We start from the raw sequence: 17,847 nt of genomic DNA on the forward strand, positions 1-17,847 counted from the left end.
AGGAGGAGATGGCAACCACACACACAACAATCCCAGTCCCACATAGACCTACCACAACTGCAAACCAAACACATAAAAACACAAAGACATACCACGAGGCTCTAATAAAAAACTTACCAAAACAACAGAGGCTCCCAAAGCAGACATCCAAAAATCCACCACCTCAAAACAAAACAAAACACATGCAACACATACTTCAATAAATCAGTGTGTCGACCAATCGCAGCCCTTAAGGCCAAACACCTTGCCTGATACACTAGTAATAGGTGACTCCATAGTCAGACACACTGATGTCCCACTGACCAGGCTGAACAAGGAGAAGGTGATTGTGAGCTGTCTATCGGGAGCTAGGATCCGCCACATAACACACGCACTCAGGTCACTCCAAAGCAAGTACAAATATGACTCCGTCATTGTCCATGCTGGTGTGAATGACCTGAGTCCCTGGACTACATGAAAAGAGACATAGAGGAGCTCTCCGATTATGTAGCCCAGGCTAGTATGACCCTGACCCTGAGCAGCATCTTGCCCTCACCAAGAATGATACCACAATACAAAGACAAGATGATCAGCTTTAACAATTGGCTCAAGTACTGGTGTCATTCTAAGGGGATCCAATGTCTGTCTGCCTGGGATGATATGTTGGACAAGCCACGCTGCTTCGCAAGGCATGGCTTACACCTGTCACCACTGGGCTTCCGGATATTGGCTAAGGCTCTTGCCACCCCCATAGTGCCTTTTTTAGGCAAGGCTCAAAAGACAAACCCACCTCCTTAGAAAACAAAAATGGAAAAAACTAAGGGTAATGCTGCTCAACGCCAGAAGTCTAAATCTCAAGATGCAGGCACTTGATGCACTCCTCAGCATGGAGAACATCGACGTCTGTGCAGTAACTAAAACCTAGTTCAAGGCTCCTGAGAGCACCCCAGCGCTACCAGGCTATACCCATGCTTTCCCCAAAACCCGGGCCGAACCACAAAGGGAGGAGTGTCCATATTCATAAAGGACACCTACACCTCCAGGTTAGTAGCAACACATGAAGCATCAGAGACCATACAGGTGCAACTAACCATATACAGGTGCAACTAACCATAGGCAAAACTGCTATACAACTGGTAGCATGTTACAGACCACCCTCCCAATCTCAAGAACCCCACTCAGCCTTCCTGAAGACATTGGAGGATATGAATGTATCACAAAATACCATCATACTGGGAGACTTCAACTACCCAAACATAGATTGGGTACATTATTCTAGCCCTAATACCCTAGCCCAAAGCTTCCTGGAATTCATAAATTCAAATGCACTGGAACAACTAGTCACCTCTCCCACTAGGGAGATAATATACTAGACCTGATCATCACAAACATGGGGACAAAATGCTCCACACCGAAGTATACCCCTCACTAGTGAGATCTGACCACAAACTAATCACCCTGGATATACATGTCCCACCTCCACCCCAGCACAAAAGACCACAGTGAAAAACTTCTCAAAAGCAGACTTCACTCTTCTTAAGACTGAGATGGTATCCTTTAAGCCCACTGTGCCAGTGGATACCACATCCCACAATGCGAATCCTTCACAAATGCTTTCTATGGACATCTCCAAGAATGCATGGATCATGCAATCCCAAACAAATCCAAGTCCCTCTCCACCAAATGTAAGCGTCCTGTCTGGTGGACCTCAGCCATAAACAAATTGTATAACAAAGAAGGAAGCTACTGCGTCAGAGCGAAATCCCATGAAGGGAAGACATCTCTGATCAACATTAGCAGAAAACTACGTTCTCTCATAAAACATCCAAGGCAAACTTTGAGAGAAAAATCGCTAAGGACACTAAAGATAACCACAAAGCCTTCTTCAGCTATGTTAGAAACCTGGAAAACCCTCAGATATGCTCAGAGTTGGTTCACAACAACAAAAATACACTGAACCCACAGATATTGCTAACATTCTGGCTGACAGGTTCAGTGCAAATTTCTTGCCTCCTTCACCCCCAAAAGAAGAAATACTTATCCCAGCTGAATGGAATCTCCTGTCATCTCAGATGTCCAAGTGAGAACCGCCCTAAACAAAGCAAAAAACACAGCATCAATGGGACCTGACGGTATCCTGGGGTGCGTGTTACGTGAACTCCAAGAGGAGCTAAACCCACACATAAAAATGCTATTTAACCTTAGCCTTACCGGGATATGTACCTGAACACTGGCGTGCAGCAACAGTGGTCCCACTTCACAAGGGGTGCCTCTACAGACCCTGGAAACTACCGCCCCATAAGCTTGACTAGCCTGGTCTGCAAAGCTATGGAAAGAATCATTATGGAACTCATAAACGGAGACATAGGGGACCTACAGACGCTTGACCCCACCCAGTTCAGCTTTGTAAAGGGCAGATCCTGCCTTTTAAACCTGGTTGACTTTTGAAACAGTCACTAGAGCCATTGATGAGGGCAAAGCAATCCATACAGCATACCTGGACTTGGCTAAGGCCTTCGACACAATACCCCACTCAGGCATCTTAGATAAGCTAAACAGCTTAAAAGTAAACCCTTATGTCACTAGATGGGTTGCAAACTGGCTAAAGGACAGAACCCATAAAGTTAAAATCGCTGGAGCAATGTCAGACTCAAAGCCAGTCACAAGTGGTGTCCCACAGGGATCTGTCCTGGGACCCCTCTTGTTCGGCATTTATTTCTCAGATGTTAAAGCAAACATGGGAGGGCTGTGGCTGACAAAGTTATGACTGCAAACTAGGTGCCATAGTCGATACACCAGCAGATACACACATCCTACAAAAGGCCTCACTGAAATGGACAACTGGTGCCGTAGTCACGGCCTTAAACTAAATGCCAAAAATGTATAGTTATCCCTTTGGAAAAACAAAGTACCCACAAATTATCACATAGTCAGCAACCCACTGAGTATGTGAAAAGTAATCAGAGACCTAGGGACCCAAGTAGACAGCGACCTCTCATTTGACACCCACGTTGCCAAAGTGGTTAGAAAAACATTCTACCTTGCACACCTCATCATGAAGGGTTTCACATCCAGATCCAAGGATGTCATTGTACCCCTATATTCCTCCCTCATCAGACCCATGATTGAGTACAATGCCCCATTTGGTATGTACCTCACCCGGCACTTGCAACAGCTGGAGAGACCACAAAAGTACCTCACCAAAAGGATCAAGGGTCTCCAACATATGTCTTATTCTGCCAGACTAAAGAAACTTCAGCTCTATTCAGTAGCATACCGCCTGCTCAGAGGTGATCTCTGCCTGACGACAAGGCCATGTCCAATAAGGATCTGATGGACATGCTCCACCTCAAAAATCCAAATCCATCAGGACCACGAGAGCTAAAGACTTAAACCTCGGCACAAGTATGAATAGGACATGCTGGTGGGATAGATTCATAACCCAGAGGCTTCCCATGCTTTGGAACAGGATCCCAGTTCGTATTAGGCAGAGCCCCTCACTGACTCTCTTCAAGAGAAATCTTGATGAGTGGATGGGAGATCGTAAGTTTACCCCAGGGGTCACATCTGTGTCACTGCTAGACAGGGGCACAGTAAACTAATTCTATTATATAAGGGGACCTTCACTGTGTCACTACTAGACAGAGGCACAGTATTCTAGATTTTATCTGTATGTTTTTGTACCATTTCATGGGGTGGCAAAAGCCACATCACTATGGCTAGGCTTACAAATGCCCCAGGGCAGATAGCCTAGTACTATACTATGAAACTATGAAATGCAGAAAATAAACACATCTGTAAGTTAAAACATTCCATAATCCTTACTCTAAATAAACCATTGCTGTACCATTAAATCAAGTAGTCAACCAGGTAGTAATGATGACAGGACATATTAGTCCTTCGATACTGGACTATTGTTATAAACACATACTACTGTTAATAAATAATACACTTTTAGCTGAAAATATACGCTAATATGTATGTGTAAATAATACATATAACTCACTGGTAAAATTCAGTGATACTACCTCGCTATAATATTCAAAACTCTAATGAACTGCTAATATAATAAATAGATTAAAAATGTTAAAATTGCAAATTGTGCTTAGCAAGACCAAAACATAGCAACTCAAAAATATAAAATAGATAAACAGGTAATGACACTCAAGGAAAAAAGTTTTGAATAAATAACTACAATAAGTATAGGAATGTGTAATAAATAGGTATATAAATATATAAAATATACTGCGACTATAATTGCTATATAATATGTATATACTACATAATACAGCCTTGAAATACATTTATTATAAGCATACCATAAAATAATTTAATTTAATAATTAAATAATGTAAAAGTATTTAACTTTGCTTACCATACCTATAAAATTTATAACATTTAAATTATTGATGTATGTTGGTTGTATATTATATATTGTCAATGCAAGCTCCTTAACTTCAGAATGGGATGTTGAGAACAAATCTCATTTAATCCTGGTGGTGGACTGGCAAGGCAACGAAGTTGACAATATAGTTCCAGGACTTCTAGTAATACTTGGTTTGGTCCATCATGGCCATCTGGCAAAATAATGTCAACTGCTCTGAATAAGAATGTATGATTTGAGTTTTCAATAATATGTTTAGCTAATGCATTGTCTAGCTTATTTTTCTTAATGACATATAGATGCTCATACACCCGTTCACGTAATTTTCTATCTGTTTTCCCAAAATAAAAGGCAGGGCATGTTTCGCACTGAGCCAGATAAACAACACCTTTCGACATGATTTTGCCAGATGGCCGTGATGGACCAAACCAAGTGTTACTAGAAGTCCTGGAACTATATTGGCAACTTCGTTGCCTTGCCAGTTCACCACCAGGATTAAATGAGATTTGTTCTCTACATCCCATTCTGAAGTTAAGGAGCTTGCGTCGATAATATATAATATACAACCAACATGCATCAATAATTTAAATTTTATAAATTTTATAGGTATGGTAAGCATAGTTATACTTGTTTCTGAGCACCATTTAAATGTTTTTACATTATTTAATTATTAAATTAAATTAATTTATGGTATGCTTATAATAAATGTATTTCAAGGCTGTATTATGTAGTATATACATATTATATAGCAATTATAGTCGCAGTATATTTTATATATTTATATACCTATTTATTACACGTTCCTATATTTATTGTAGTTATTTATTCAAATTTTTTTCCTTGATTGTCATTACCTGTTTATCTATTTTATATTTTATATTTTTTGAGTTGCTATGTTTTGGTCTTGCTAAGCACAATTTGCAATTTTAACATTTTTAATCTATTTATTATATTAGCAGTTCATTAGAGTTTTGAATATTATAGCGGGGTGGTATCACTGAATTTTACCAGTGAGTTATACGTATTATTTACACATACGTATTAGCGTATATTTTCAGCTAAAAGTGTATTATTTATTACCAGTAGTATCTGTTTATAACAATAGTCCAGTATCGAAGGACTAATATGTCCTGTCATCATTACTACCTGGTTGACTACTTGATTTAATGGTACAGCAATGGTTTATTTAGAGTAAGGATTATGGAATGTTTTAACTTACAGATGTGTTTATTTTCTGCATTTATTTATTTGCAGTATATAAGTCAACCATTTGGGTTTACGAGCGTTTGCAATATCCTGTCATTTTAAGGCTTCACGGACTTGTTTTACTAGCTTGGAATGTATTATAATATTACTAGTTGATGAGAATTACATGCTGTTTATTTACTGTTGCTTAGTAATGGTGTTTGTAATTTGGCGCCAAATTAACTATTTATATGTTTTTGTTACATTGTTCTGTTTGTCTGAAGAAGTCCCACAACACAGTGGGACGAAAAGCGCTTAACCTTTTATGAGTGTTGAATAAAACTGTTTTCTTCTTTTTTACTACTAACAGTTCGTTCTAGTGTTATTTGTTATTCGTGCAATATTGTGGAATATTAAGTATTTCGTGTTCAGAGTACTCACTTCTATTGCAGGCTGGACATTGCCTTCATTTCGTACAGGGTCCGTTGTCCACAAGTTTTGTTTTTAGTCAGGTTTGTGATTTTGTTTTTAGTCAGGTTTGTGATTTTTTTTGTTCGGTACATTTAAACAGTTACTATAGTGCACATACATTTCTGTGCTATTCCTTTAGGGCACACTGTGGTTACATTTTAAGCACAAGCACTTTATAAAATCCTGTTTGATATACAAATGACATATAATTATTTACAAAATTCCAGATAGCTGTGCTGGCAGTATCTCCCTTTGTCACATGGGTAATAAAAATCTTTTTGGTGCAGCTGCTGCTGACCTTTTTAAGTCTCTCCAGGATAAGGGCAGAACCTTACAGGAGTTGAAACATTTTTGTTTCTCCTATTCCAAAGTTTCAAAGAAATTATCCCTCCAAATCTACTTTTGTTAGCAAACAGTCTTGCCATCTGCCCAAAGGTAAAAGGGTTCTAGACATGTGCCTCTCGCTAAGTCTACTCAGACTTCTGCTACCTAGAAACCTCCTTTTCAGGATAAGCTGGGTTATAGTTGACAATTGTTTCCCCTTTCCCTTGGCTAGGTTACCTTACCCTCCATCTTTCCCTCTCCTTTCCAAATTGTTTAAGGATCACATCAGACTCTTGGGTTCTGTCCGTTATTTGCCAGGGGTATTTCAGTGTTTGGAAATCCCTTCCTCCATTTTTAGGCATCCCCCAACCTCCTCAGGAACAACTTCCCATTTTCCCAGAAGTGCTTCATTCTGTGTTGATTCAGGACACCATTCAAGCTGTACCCCCCCCCCAGGTAAGGAGGGGTTTTATTACAGGATGAATTTGGCTCCCAGGAAGGAGGGCACTTGGAGACCAGTTCTGGACCTTTCTCAGCTCAGCACCTTTCAGAAGATCCTTTTCTTTTGGATGTTGTCCCTTCAAACCTTATTTCCCCTTCTTCTTCCCCAGGCCTTCCTGGTCTGTATGGATCTCAAGCATGCCTTCCTACATATCCCCATCCATTCCCTTTTCAGGAAATGTTTGCATTTCTCTGTCTCTTCCTTCCATCTTCAGTTCTCTTCTTTGCCCTTTGCTGATAGGACCAAAACCAGCTCTTCAAGGAAGAGCAAACCTGCCTAGTGGACAACTGCCATTAATAGGCTTTACAATAAGAGGAAGAAATTGTTGTCCAAAAGTAAGAGGGAGCATGCCCTAAACTGGGAACACTCCCTCCTCAGCTTAAACAAAGAAACAAGACTTCTTGCGAAGTCCTTCAAAGTAAACTGAATCCAAGTTAGCGTCCTCAACTAAGGACAACTATAAGGCATTCTTTAGTTACATCAGTAGCGTAAAAGGTAAGACCCAGATTTGTGCCAAACTTGTAGTTTATGATACCACATAAACTGAGCCTGTGGACATAGCAAACCTGTTTGCCGACAGGTTCTGTGAAAACTTCACTCCCCTGCCCCCACATACCCCATGACATTCCTTCCACCTGTCCCCACCTTCCTTCTCTAGAGAGCATATCGTATATGTCCTCCCTAAGGCCAAAAACAAAGCATCTATAGGACCTGATAACATCCCAGGCTGTGTTCCTACATGTGCTCCAACAAGAATTAGCAGCACCATTGGGTACTCATTGCAATCCTAGTCTAAGCACCAGCTTTATCCCAACTGAATGAAAAATGGCCACCGTTATCCCCTTGCACAAAGGTGGTGCTTCCACTGATGATGGGAACTATAGACCTATTAGCCTGACTAGCCTTATTTGCAAAGCCATGGAGCAAATCATCATGGACCTTATCAACAAAGATGTAAGTAATTTCTCAGCACTTGACCCTACTCGATTTGCTTTTGTCAAAGGGAGATTATGCACATTAAACCTGGTAGACTTCTTTGAGATAGTCACCAGAGCCCTGGACGAGGGGAAAACAGTTCACACAGCCTATCTGGACTTGGCCAAGGCTTTTGACATTATTCCCCACTCAGGCATTGACAAACTCACCCAGCTAGGTATCAGCCCTTATACTGCTAGGTGGGTTGATAACTGGCTCACCAGTAGAGCCCATACAGTCAAAATAGAGGAATCCACCTCCAACAGCAGACTCGCAACCAGTGGTGTTACACAGGGATCAGTCCTGGGACCTCTACTGTTAGGAATCTATTTCTGTGAAGTACAAGCAAAAACTAAAGTTCTTTGGCTGGCAAAGTTTGCTGATGACTGCAAACTGGGAATGGTCATAGACTCCCCAAACAATGTCAGCATCCTACAAGAAGTTCTTGCGCAAACAAATGATTGGTACCAAAGTCACAGCCTTAAACTCAGTGTAGAAAATATATTGTCATCCCCTTCAGTAAGAGCGATGTTCTAGCTAACTACCACATCAATAGAAATATCCTAAGCACACTTTCAGTGGTGTGGTGAGAGATCTGGGCACATAGGTTGACAGCAACCTTACCTTTGATCACCATGTCTCCACACTGGTAAGAAGGGCATTCTGTATTGCTCATCTCATAAATCAGGTCATTGCAGGCATAAAAAAAGAAGTTATAACCTCCCTGTATTCTTCCCTCATCAGGCCAATAATTGAGTACAGCGTCCCTTTTGGTATGTACCTTTCCAAGCACCTGCAGCAATTGGAGAGACCACAAAGATTCCTCACTAGGAGAATTCAAGGTCTTCAGGATCTGTCCTATGTGGGTCGGCTGAAATCACTGTCACTTTGTTCTGTTTCATACAGACTACTTAGAGGTGATCTCTGACTTGCATATAAGGCAGTCTCTGACTCTGCTTTATTGAAAATGCTGCATATCCGTAAGTCCAATGGCTCATGGGTAACTCACTCTGAAGACCTTAACCTGCTATGTAACATTAATAGAACCTGCTGGAGGGACAGATTTGTCTCCCAGAGGTTACCACACCTGTGGAACAGACTCCCAATTCATGTAAAGCAGAGCACCTCTCTGTCCCTCTTCAAGCACAATGTGGATGATTGGATGGGTAACCGTAAATTCACCCTGGGGGTTCCACCTGTCTCTCTCTCTTGGACAGGGGCAGAAGGTGCTGATCGTGGAAACAAGGGCAGAACTTGATAGACTTGTAATGGACTTAGGGCCATTAGCCTAGTAACTTCCTATGATCCTATGGTATGTAGTGATTTTTATAAATTATTTGATGAGCATTGAGCATCCTCCTTGTTTTCCTGTCCAACCCCTTTTGGGCCAGCCAGTCATTCCAAAACTGTAAGTTAGGACAGGAAAAGCAAATTGGATTATAGCTTGGGCTTTGTTCCTAGATGTCAATGCTGTTTTCAGTATTAATTTAAATCTTCTAAAATATTCCTTACTGAGTTTTATTCACATCTGTTGATCCTTCATCAATTCCCAAATATTTATATGCTCCCTCTTGCTCAAGTTCTTTTATATCACATTCCTGCCCCAAACTGAAGTTTTCTTGGTGCTGCAGCTTTCCTGCTTTAAAGGTTGCTTTTGCTCATTTATCAAGACCAGATTACATTCTTTTATCATCTGAAAAAGTTTTCATCACTTGCAGTTGTACTTTCAGTTCCTCATCTGATGAACTATACAGTTATAAATCATCTACAAAAAGAAGATATGTCTTTACACTTCGTTTTCTAGGAGCCAAATTTAGCCATGACAAAGTCTGTTAAGTAGACAGCTTAATGGGTTAAGGGCAAGACAAAAGAGCAGCGGTGACAGAGAGTTACCCTGGAATATCCCCCTTTGAATTTTTATCCCTGAAATAATAATTTGTCCTGTATCATAGCTTAACTGCAGAGTGGTTTGACACTGTTTCATGGTCGCTGTAATGTAATCAATCAGCATAGGGTGTATCTCAAACATTTTTAAGCACTCTTTAATCCATGAATGTGGGATACTGTCAAATGTTTTTTGTAGTATATCCATGCCATACTTAGATTCTTCCCCTTTTTACATTTCTCCATTATGACTTTAACAACAAATGATCCTTTGTTCCATATGACTTTCTTATATTACCCTTTTGTTCTGTTGCCATGATTGAGTTTTCTTCTAAATGACTATAAACTTTGTCAGCATAATTTCCATTGTATAGTTTATACATCATCAGAAGGCAAGTTATTGGTCTATAGTTTTTAGGATAGCTTGCAAGTTCATTCTTAAGTATGAGGCTGGTGTTTGTTCGTGGTGCACATATAAATAGTTTTTACTCATGGCTAAATCTTAACGTAAAGATGTTTATACTTTTAGCCAGAAGTTAGGTATTGCATCTGGGCCTGGGATTTTCCAGTTAGGAGCTTTCCTTAACTTTATTTCAATCTGTCTGGCAGTTGCTTCATCCCATTTCATATCCTGTACATTTGAACTTCTTATTACTTCTTCTAGCCATTTATCATCCCTGTTATGTTCCACAGGATCTTCATAGATATTTCTCCAAAATGTATCTATTTCTTCTCTTTTTGGTGGTGTTCAATTCCTTTTGCCTTGTTTCCCAATTCTCTTTGAAACTTTTTTTGGGTCATCAATAAATTGCTTATTTTGTACTTAGTTTTTCAGCCTGTGCTGATATTTTTACCTTATTATTTACGATAGTGCACAATAGATCCTGATCTGTTCCAATACTGTGCATTACTTTTATCATATCTATCTTTCTGACTGTTTTTGTTGATCTGTTCCCTCTTCTATACTATTCTAACAGTGATATTTCTTGTCTTAATTGCTTTATATTTGTCTCTATCTGATACTTCCATTATGGCAGTGGATTTTTCCTCTTCCTTTCCCTTACTACCCTATGTTTTTGTGGTAAGACTTTATCTGTTATTAATTTAGCTGCACAACATTGTATCCTATTTATATCTGTTATATCACGTGAATCTCTGTGGACAGTCCTAATTACTGTCTTCATTTGTTTTATCAAACTTCTAACTTCTTGGGTTTTATTGACTTTCTATAGTCTGTTTCTTTCATTGATCTTAATCTGTCCATCTCTATTAAATCAAGCAACTCTTCTGTTAGATCATTGTCTTTTAAACTGAGGGCACACTCTTTGTTTCCCATTTCCCATGGGCATTCTGTAGAAAGTTCCAGAGCATCTTCCTGTGCCACATTCTCTTCAGTTTCATGCTGTGTCATCCGTTGCTCTTTAATATGGGAACTCACTGACGTATCACTCCACAAAATTGACCGTGTCACAGTTGCCACAGTTTCCTGTTTCTTCCCTTGCTGTGCAACTCCAACTGAATGTTTTTACTGGTTTCCTGTGGAAGGCTCCAAAGTGTCCTTCATATGGCAACTGATCAAATGTTTCCTGCTCCACTGGTTTCTCCTTAATTTGGAGATCCATTGTTGTATCCTGCTGTGATGTTATCTGAGTTAGATTTTCTACACTAAATCCTTCACTTCACAGGTAATCTATAACCTCAGTTTCTTGTTTCTTTAACTTCTCCATTACTAATCTTCTTTTCTACTTTTCCTCTTTTTTTAATTTTTTGTATTGTAAAATTTTCCACATCCGGATGCCTTTGCCTGTATTTCTCTTCAAATATCTTTGGTGCTGCTCTTTTTTTATTGATTAGTTTTGCTTTCTCCTTTGCATAAATATTGCACTATAGTAAATCTCTTTTTCTTTCCCACATTCATATTTCTTCTTCAGATGTCTCCTGCTCCTCCTGTTTCTCCTTACTTTGAGGACTCGTTCCATCATGCTGTGATATAACCTTCACTTCGCAAGTATTCTATAACTTCAACTTCTGTTTTTTTAACTTTTTCTTTACTAATCTTCTGTTCTACATTCATTCCTTGTGATCTTATTTTTTATTGTATAATTTTCCATATTTGGATGTCTTTGAATGTATTTCTCTTCGAATATCTTTTGGGATGCCTTTTTTGTGCTGATTAATTTGGCTTTCTCCTTTTCTAAAATATTGCACAGTATCGGATCTCTTTTTATTTCCCATGTCCATATTTTTTTTTTATACCTTTCAAAAGTCTCTTGATTTTGTTCTTTATATTTTTGCACTTCCTCAGTCACTTTTTTCCAAACGACCCAAGGTTTCTTGGTCTAGATAATGTTTTTCATAAATGTGTTGTATTAAAGAACACAATTTTTTATTTGAAGCTTCTGACAGTTTTTCTTGTGGAAGCATTTTTCTTTCCTCTAATTTCTCTCTTAATCTTTTTGTACATCTTCTGTCTGGAAATTCTGGGCTTCTTGCATAATAGTAACAATATATAATTTCCTTCATATCCTCAATAGTCCACTCTGTCGTCTTTATGGCTTTTTTTTGGCGTATCAGTTTTGTGATTTTTGTGGACTGCTATTTCCTTCTACAGCAGGAAAACATCCATCCCCTGAGCCTGGCCTAGCCCCATTGTAGGAATGTTTCTGTGTTTTGAAGATTCTGCACTGTCATTTTTTCCAGTCCTGGTACCAGTGCACCTACCAGGATTGGGCACTTTTTTATCCTGAGTCTTGTGCACCCAGCTGTCTTTTTTATTTTTTAACCTACTTCTGTCCATAGTTTGGTATTAGGCTATCGGTCTTAGGGCCTATACAAGCCTTGCCATAACAATTCCCTGGCTATTTCTTCCCACAATATTTACTTCACTGGACCCCTGTGTAGCAGGGTGATTGACATGATCCCCGGGGTGAATTTTCTATCTCCCATCCAGTCGTCAAGGTTCCTTTTGAAGAGGGCCAAAGAGGTGCTCTGCTTGATATGTATGGGCAGTCTGTTCCAGAGTCTGGGGAGTCTCTGGGTCAGGAACTTATCCCTCCAGCATGTTTTGTTCATTGTGATGACAAGGTTTAGATCCCTGGAGCATATGGCTCTGAGGGATTGGGATTTCTTTAAGTGTAGCATGTCCAGCAGCTCTAGGTTTGACATGGCCTTGTATGTTAAGCAGAGATTGCCTCTGAGTAGACGATATGCGACAGAGTATAGCTGGAGATTTTTATTTGGTCAAAATAGGGCATCTGCTTTAGGCCTGTGACTCTTTTAGTGAGGTATTTCTGCGGCCTTTCCAATTGTTGCAGATGTCTTGAGAGATACATACCAAACGGGGCATTGTATTCTATAATGGGTCTAATGAGGGATGAGTACAGTGGGACAATGACCTCCTTTTTCCTTAGTGATGAGGTGTGCCACATAGAAGGATTTCCTGACTGTTGTGGCAATGTGGTTATCAAAGGTGAGACCACTGTCCACCTGTGATTGTAAGGTGTTAAGTGCATTTGAAATTTCTAGTTCATCTTCCAAAACTACTAGCTCACTGGCATTATGACCATGATATATGCTAGATAAAATACAATCTGTATATCAGATCTGTCTTGGTGAGATTTTGTGAAAAACGAGGTCCACCTCATGAAGGTACTCACGAAGACTAGAGGATGAATTCAGTTCAAGCAGTACTGCTCTCCTTTGCTTGCTGATTTATCTTTTTATTCGGACCCCTGCCCCATGCTCCCAGGCTTTGTATGAGAAATCTTCAGTGATACTTCCAAGTCAGTGTGGTATCAACATTGCCACCGCTTGACTTCCCTTTCCCCTTCCTTCTTTTTCTCAAGCTCAAGGATTCATCAACTTTCTGTCAACACGGGACTTCCTCTCCAGCCTCCAGGCCCGGCTCAAAACCACCTTACAGATGCCTCAGACAGGGGACGGAACCCCCTTCATCTCTCTCAATGTTCAGGGTCTCTGGCCTGTTCATCAGAAGTTAGACCACCTCACTATAAAGGTGATGAGGGCTCTATTTCTAGCTCTTCAGGCTTTTCATTCACTCTTTCATCCTGGGCCCCTCAAAGTTTTCACAGACAGAGCAAGTGGGTACCAGGTCTTACATTCTGTGCAGGCTAGCATTTCAGGTCTGGGATCCAGCAGTCCAGTATCAAGTCACTTTTCAGGCTGTTTATATTCCCTAGGAACACAGTCTAGTGGCAGACACTTTGAGCAGGTCCAGCACACAAGCTCACAAATGGATGCTTCACCAATGGACAATGTCCAGGAACACATTTCTGTGAAGTATTCCTTTCTGTCTGAACAGACAGCTTCCTCTATTCTCTTCCAGAGTCTGAAAGTCTACTGGCTTGAAAAGTAGACACCTTCTCTCTTCACTGGAAGGGGATGCTTTTATATACCTTCCTTCCTCTTTCTCTGCTTCTGAGAGTCTTGCACAAGATCAGGCAAGACTCTCTCAAAATCTTTTTGGTGACTCCCTTTTGGCCCAGACATCAGTGGTTCCCCTTTCTTTTCTCACTTGGCAAGGGGCAGTCACTACAAGTTTCTTCACCGGGTGGACCTTTTCACACAAGACAAGGGGTCTGTTATCAATCCTCCATTGTCCATTCTTCAACTGATGCTGTGAGTGGAAGGGTTTTGATCCCTTTTAGTCACCTCTTTTCTAAGGATGTGCTTTTGGCCCTGCAGGAGGCCAGAAGCCTTCTACCAGGAAATCATATGTGTCCAAATGGAAGAGATTTTCTGTCTGGTGCCTCTCTCACCATTAGGATCTGTGGAGGTTCCTCTGGTTCTCTCTTATTTGTGTGATCTGCTCTGTGCTGGGATGGCATATTCTTCATTTAAAGCTCACCTATCAGCAATTTCTGCTGGTCTGCCCTTGACTTCTCATCCCGCCTTCAGATTTGAGGTCAAGCAGTTTCTTAAAGGCATCCTTCATATCAGGCTTCCCAGGAAGCCTATTCCACCTTCCTGGGACCTCAGTTTTGTTCTTGAAAAATTGACTCAGGCACATTTTGAGCCAGCTGCTTCAGCTTCCTTACAGTATTGTACTTGGAAGACTGTTCTTCTTGTGGCTCTCACTTCGGCCAAGAGAGTATCTTTACTTCAGGCTGTCATTGCTGTTCCTCCTTTCTTAGTTTTCCACAGAGACAGGATGTCTCTTTGTACTAATCCTTCCTTTATGCCCAGGGTGGTCAGTGAATTATCCCTTAATCAGTCAATTCATTTGCTGTCCTTTTTTTCCTTCTCCTCAGTCTGCCAGTGAGAAAGTTCTTCACACCTTGGATTTACACAGACAGCTCAGATATTATTTGGATACAACTAAAGTTATTTACAAATCTGAGCAATGTTTTATTTACTTTTATCCTAGGTCTTTGGGTTTAAGTAAGTAGACCATCTCTTCCTGGATTTCTAAAGCCATTTCTACTTCTTGATCTTTTTGTGGTAAATGTCTTTCCTCTTCAGTAAAAGCTCATTCTACCAAAGCTGTTGCTTCCTCTGGTGCTTTTTTCAATGGACTAGATACCAATTCCATCCCTGAGGCTGCTACTTAGTCTTCTGTCCATACTTTCACGAAGCACTATAAGTTGGATATTATTTCCAGAGTTATTGCTGGCTTTGCCAGGGATATCCTGCATGGGTTTCTGGAGGGCTCTTTAGTGCCATCCTTTTCCCAGGTTTACTCTTGAGATTTTGTACTCTCCCGTCTGTTAGGAATACTGCAACAGTGATATGAAAAGACATAGTAGAGTTGTGTAAAACCTTACCATAAAAGTAGATGTCATTCTTTTCACTGTTGCAGTATTTGTTCCTTCCCTCCTGCCCCCTCTGCTCTAGCCTGCTCTTTTTGCCCTTCTGGCTGAGTAGCTCTTTTCACTCTTTTCTCTTTGTGGATGCACATGTTCTTCCATGTCCCTAGGGGCATTCTGTTCATCCTAGGGCATTCTCAGTTCTGAACGTGTGCGTACATATGTCACCTTTATGCCCTATGCCTTGCATGAGCAACATACATGTGACGGTACAGCACCTCTAAGTACTAAAAGCTTTGGTATACTGACCAGACGCTGGGCAATCCTTTGCAGATCCCTTTTGTTAGGAGTAGTGTAACACTGAAGTACATCTATACTTAGGGTAACATTTTACACAGCTGTACTTTCTAATAGCCTCCTATATTTAACTACTAAGAACTTACAGATTATATGTGTATATATATATATATATATATATATATATATATATATATATATATATATATATATATATACACATATATACATACATGGATTCACTTTATAATCTCGAAATACTGAATTTCAGTATTTCTAGACCATAAAGTCAAATGTTCAGAATAGCGAAAGTGCATAACCGCGAATCCGAATATGTCGAATTTGCGGTTATGCTCTAATGGTACGTGATGTGGAATGTGTCGTGTGGATGGTGTCCGGTTTAGTGTGTGGATTTAGGTGCAATTTAAGGTAAGTGACTGTTTTGTAAGTGTTTTGGGTAGGTGTGTGAGTGTATGTGGGTGTGTTTAGAAGTTGTACGTGTGGGTTAGGGTAGGCAGGTAAAAGTATGAGTGTTTAAATGTTGAATGTGGTGGTGTTTGTATATAAGTGATGTGTGTGCGAGGGACTGTAGAACGTCTGGTTGGGACTTTGCTGTTTTTTTCTGTTTGGTGCAATCTCGGAGTTAGAATATGTAAGTAGGGGGGTCTGGGATGCATCCCCACACATGGGGGGTGCAGGGGGGGTTTGCCCCCATGATTATTTGTAGTGTAGGTTTGTTAGTTTGTGTTATGTTTGTGTGTGTAGTTTTTTTTTGTAGTGTGGGTAATGTGGTGTATATGTAGTGTGGTGTGTTTAACTTCGCGATTTTAACCTTCGCCATTTAGGGGTTTCGGTGTTCTGCATATTCAACTTTTTAGACTCGATATACTGAAATTCGATGTTTCAGTATTTCGAGATTATGAAGTGAATCCACACACACACACACACACACACACACATACATGTGTGTATATGGGTCTACTTTTGATTGTCGAGAAAACACTTTCTCGACAACAAGAAGATCGAACCCATTTAAGGGAAAGTGCACTAAATTAAAAGTGCACTTTCGCTAAAGCCGGTTCTCTGAAACGCATTGTGCGGATAAGGAAATGGATCCTTTTCCCCACTGTAGTACAATCTTGGAGTTAGTATATTTAAGTAGGGGTGGGGGTCACAGGAGGGCTTGCCCCTGCAAAATAATGTTTAAAGTAGTTTTTTTTTTTTTCTGGTTCAGAGAACCGTCTTTTGCAAAAGTGCCCTTTCAATGTAGTGCACTTTCACTTTAATGGGTGTCGATGTTTCTTGTTTGAGATTGTGAAATTTCGATCAAGAAACATAGACCCGTATATATACCACTTCTAAAGCTTAAGGATCCAGGATGCTGACTACTCCCTTACCTGTATTTCCTTCCACTGCACCTTAGTACTAACCATCAAGTTTGCTCTGTACATCCATAAGTACCTATATAGATATATATATATATATATATATATATATATATATATATATATATATATATATATATATATATACATATATATATACACACACACACACACACACACACACACACACACACACACACACACACACACATATGAGTCTACTTCAGATCACTGAAATCCCATTTCACTGACTTTCATTTCACTGAGACGAAATCACCTAAATTGTGCAATACTGACAACTCATTTCACTGAATCTCATTTCCCGACAGCTAACAATGCTAAATTTCAAAAGACTAAATGGGAAAGCATAGACAAACATACTCAGAACACTAATGACTACCTCTTTATGCAACTTAAAAACTACTTACTTATTCTCTGAACAGAAACTAGACAATATAAAACCAAACTAACCCCCTATCTATATATACTAACTCCAGGATCACACTACAGTGGGGAAAAGGGCATATATCTTTCACTTGCCTCACAGTACTCTACACACTGCCACTACTGCTGAGAACCCCTAAAACATCCGCCCTATTACTTTAGATACTTCCCATACAAATGTAAAGATACATACCCAGATTTAAAAACACTACAACACCATTTTCTACATTACTGTCAGTATTCTGACACTCA

The 17,847-nt window shown here is 39.9% G+C and overlaps 1 protein-coding gene across 1 annotated transcript in view; it reads left to right on the plus strand.

Moving 5' to 3' along the window:
• ZMYND10 (zinc finger MYND-type containing 10) overlaps nucleotides 1-17,847 on the plus strand; it is a 1,873,846-nt gene that overhangs the window by 1,426,876 nt on the left and 429,123 nt on the right. The window lies entirely within an intron of this gene.

Source organism: Protopterus annectens, chromosome 7.part0 (assembly GCF_019279795.1).
Source record: "Protopterus annectens isolate FY-2018-M chromosome 7.part0, PAN1.0, whole genome shotgun sequence".
NCBI lineage: Eukaryota > Metazoa > Chordata > Ceratodontiformes > Protopteridae > Protopterus > Protopterus annectens.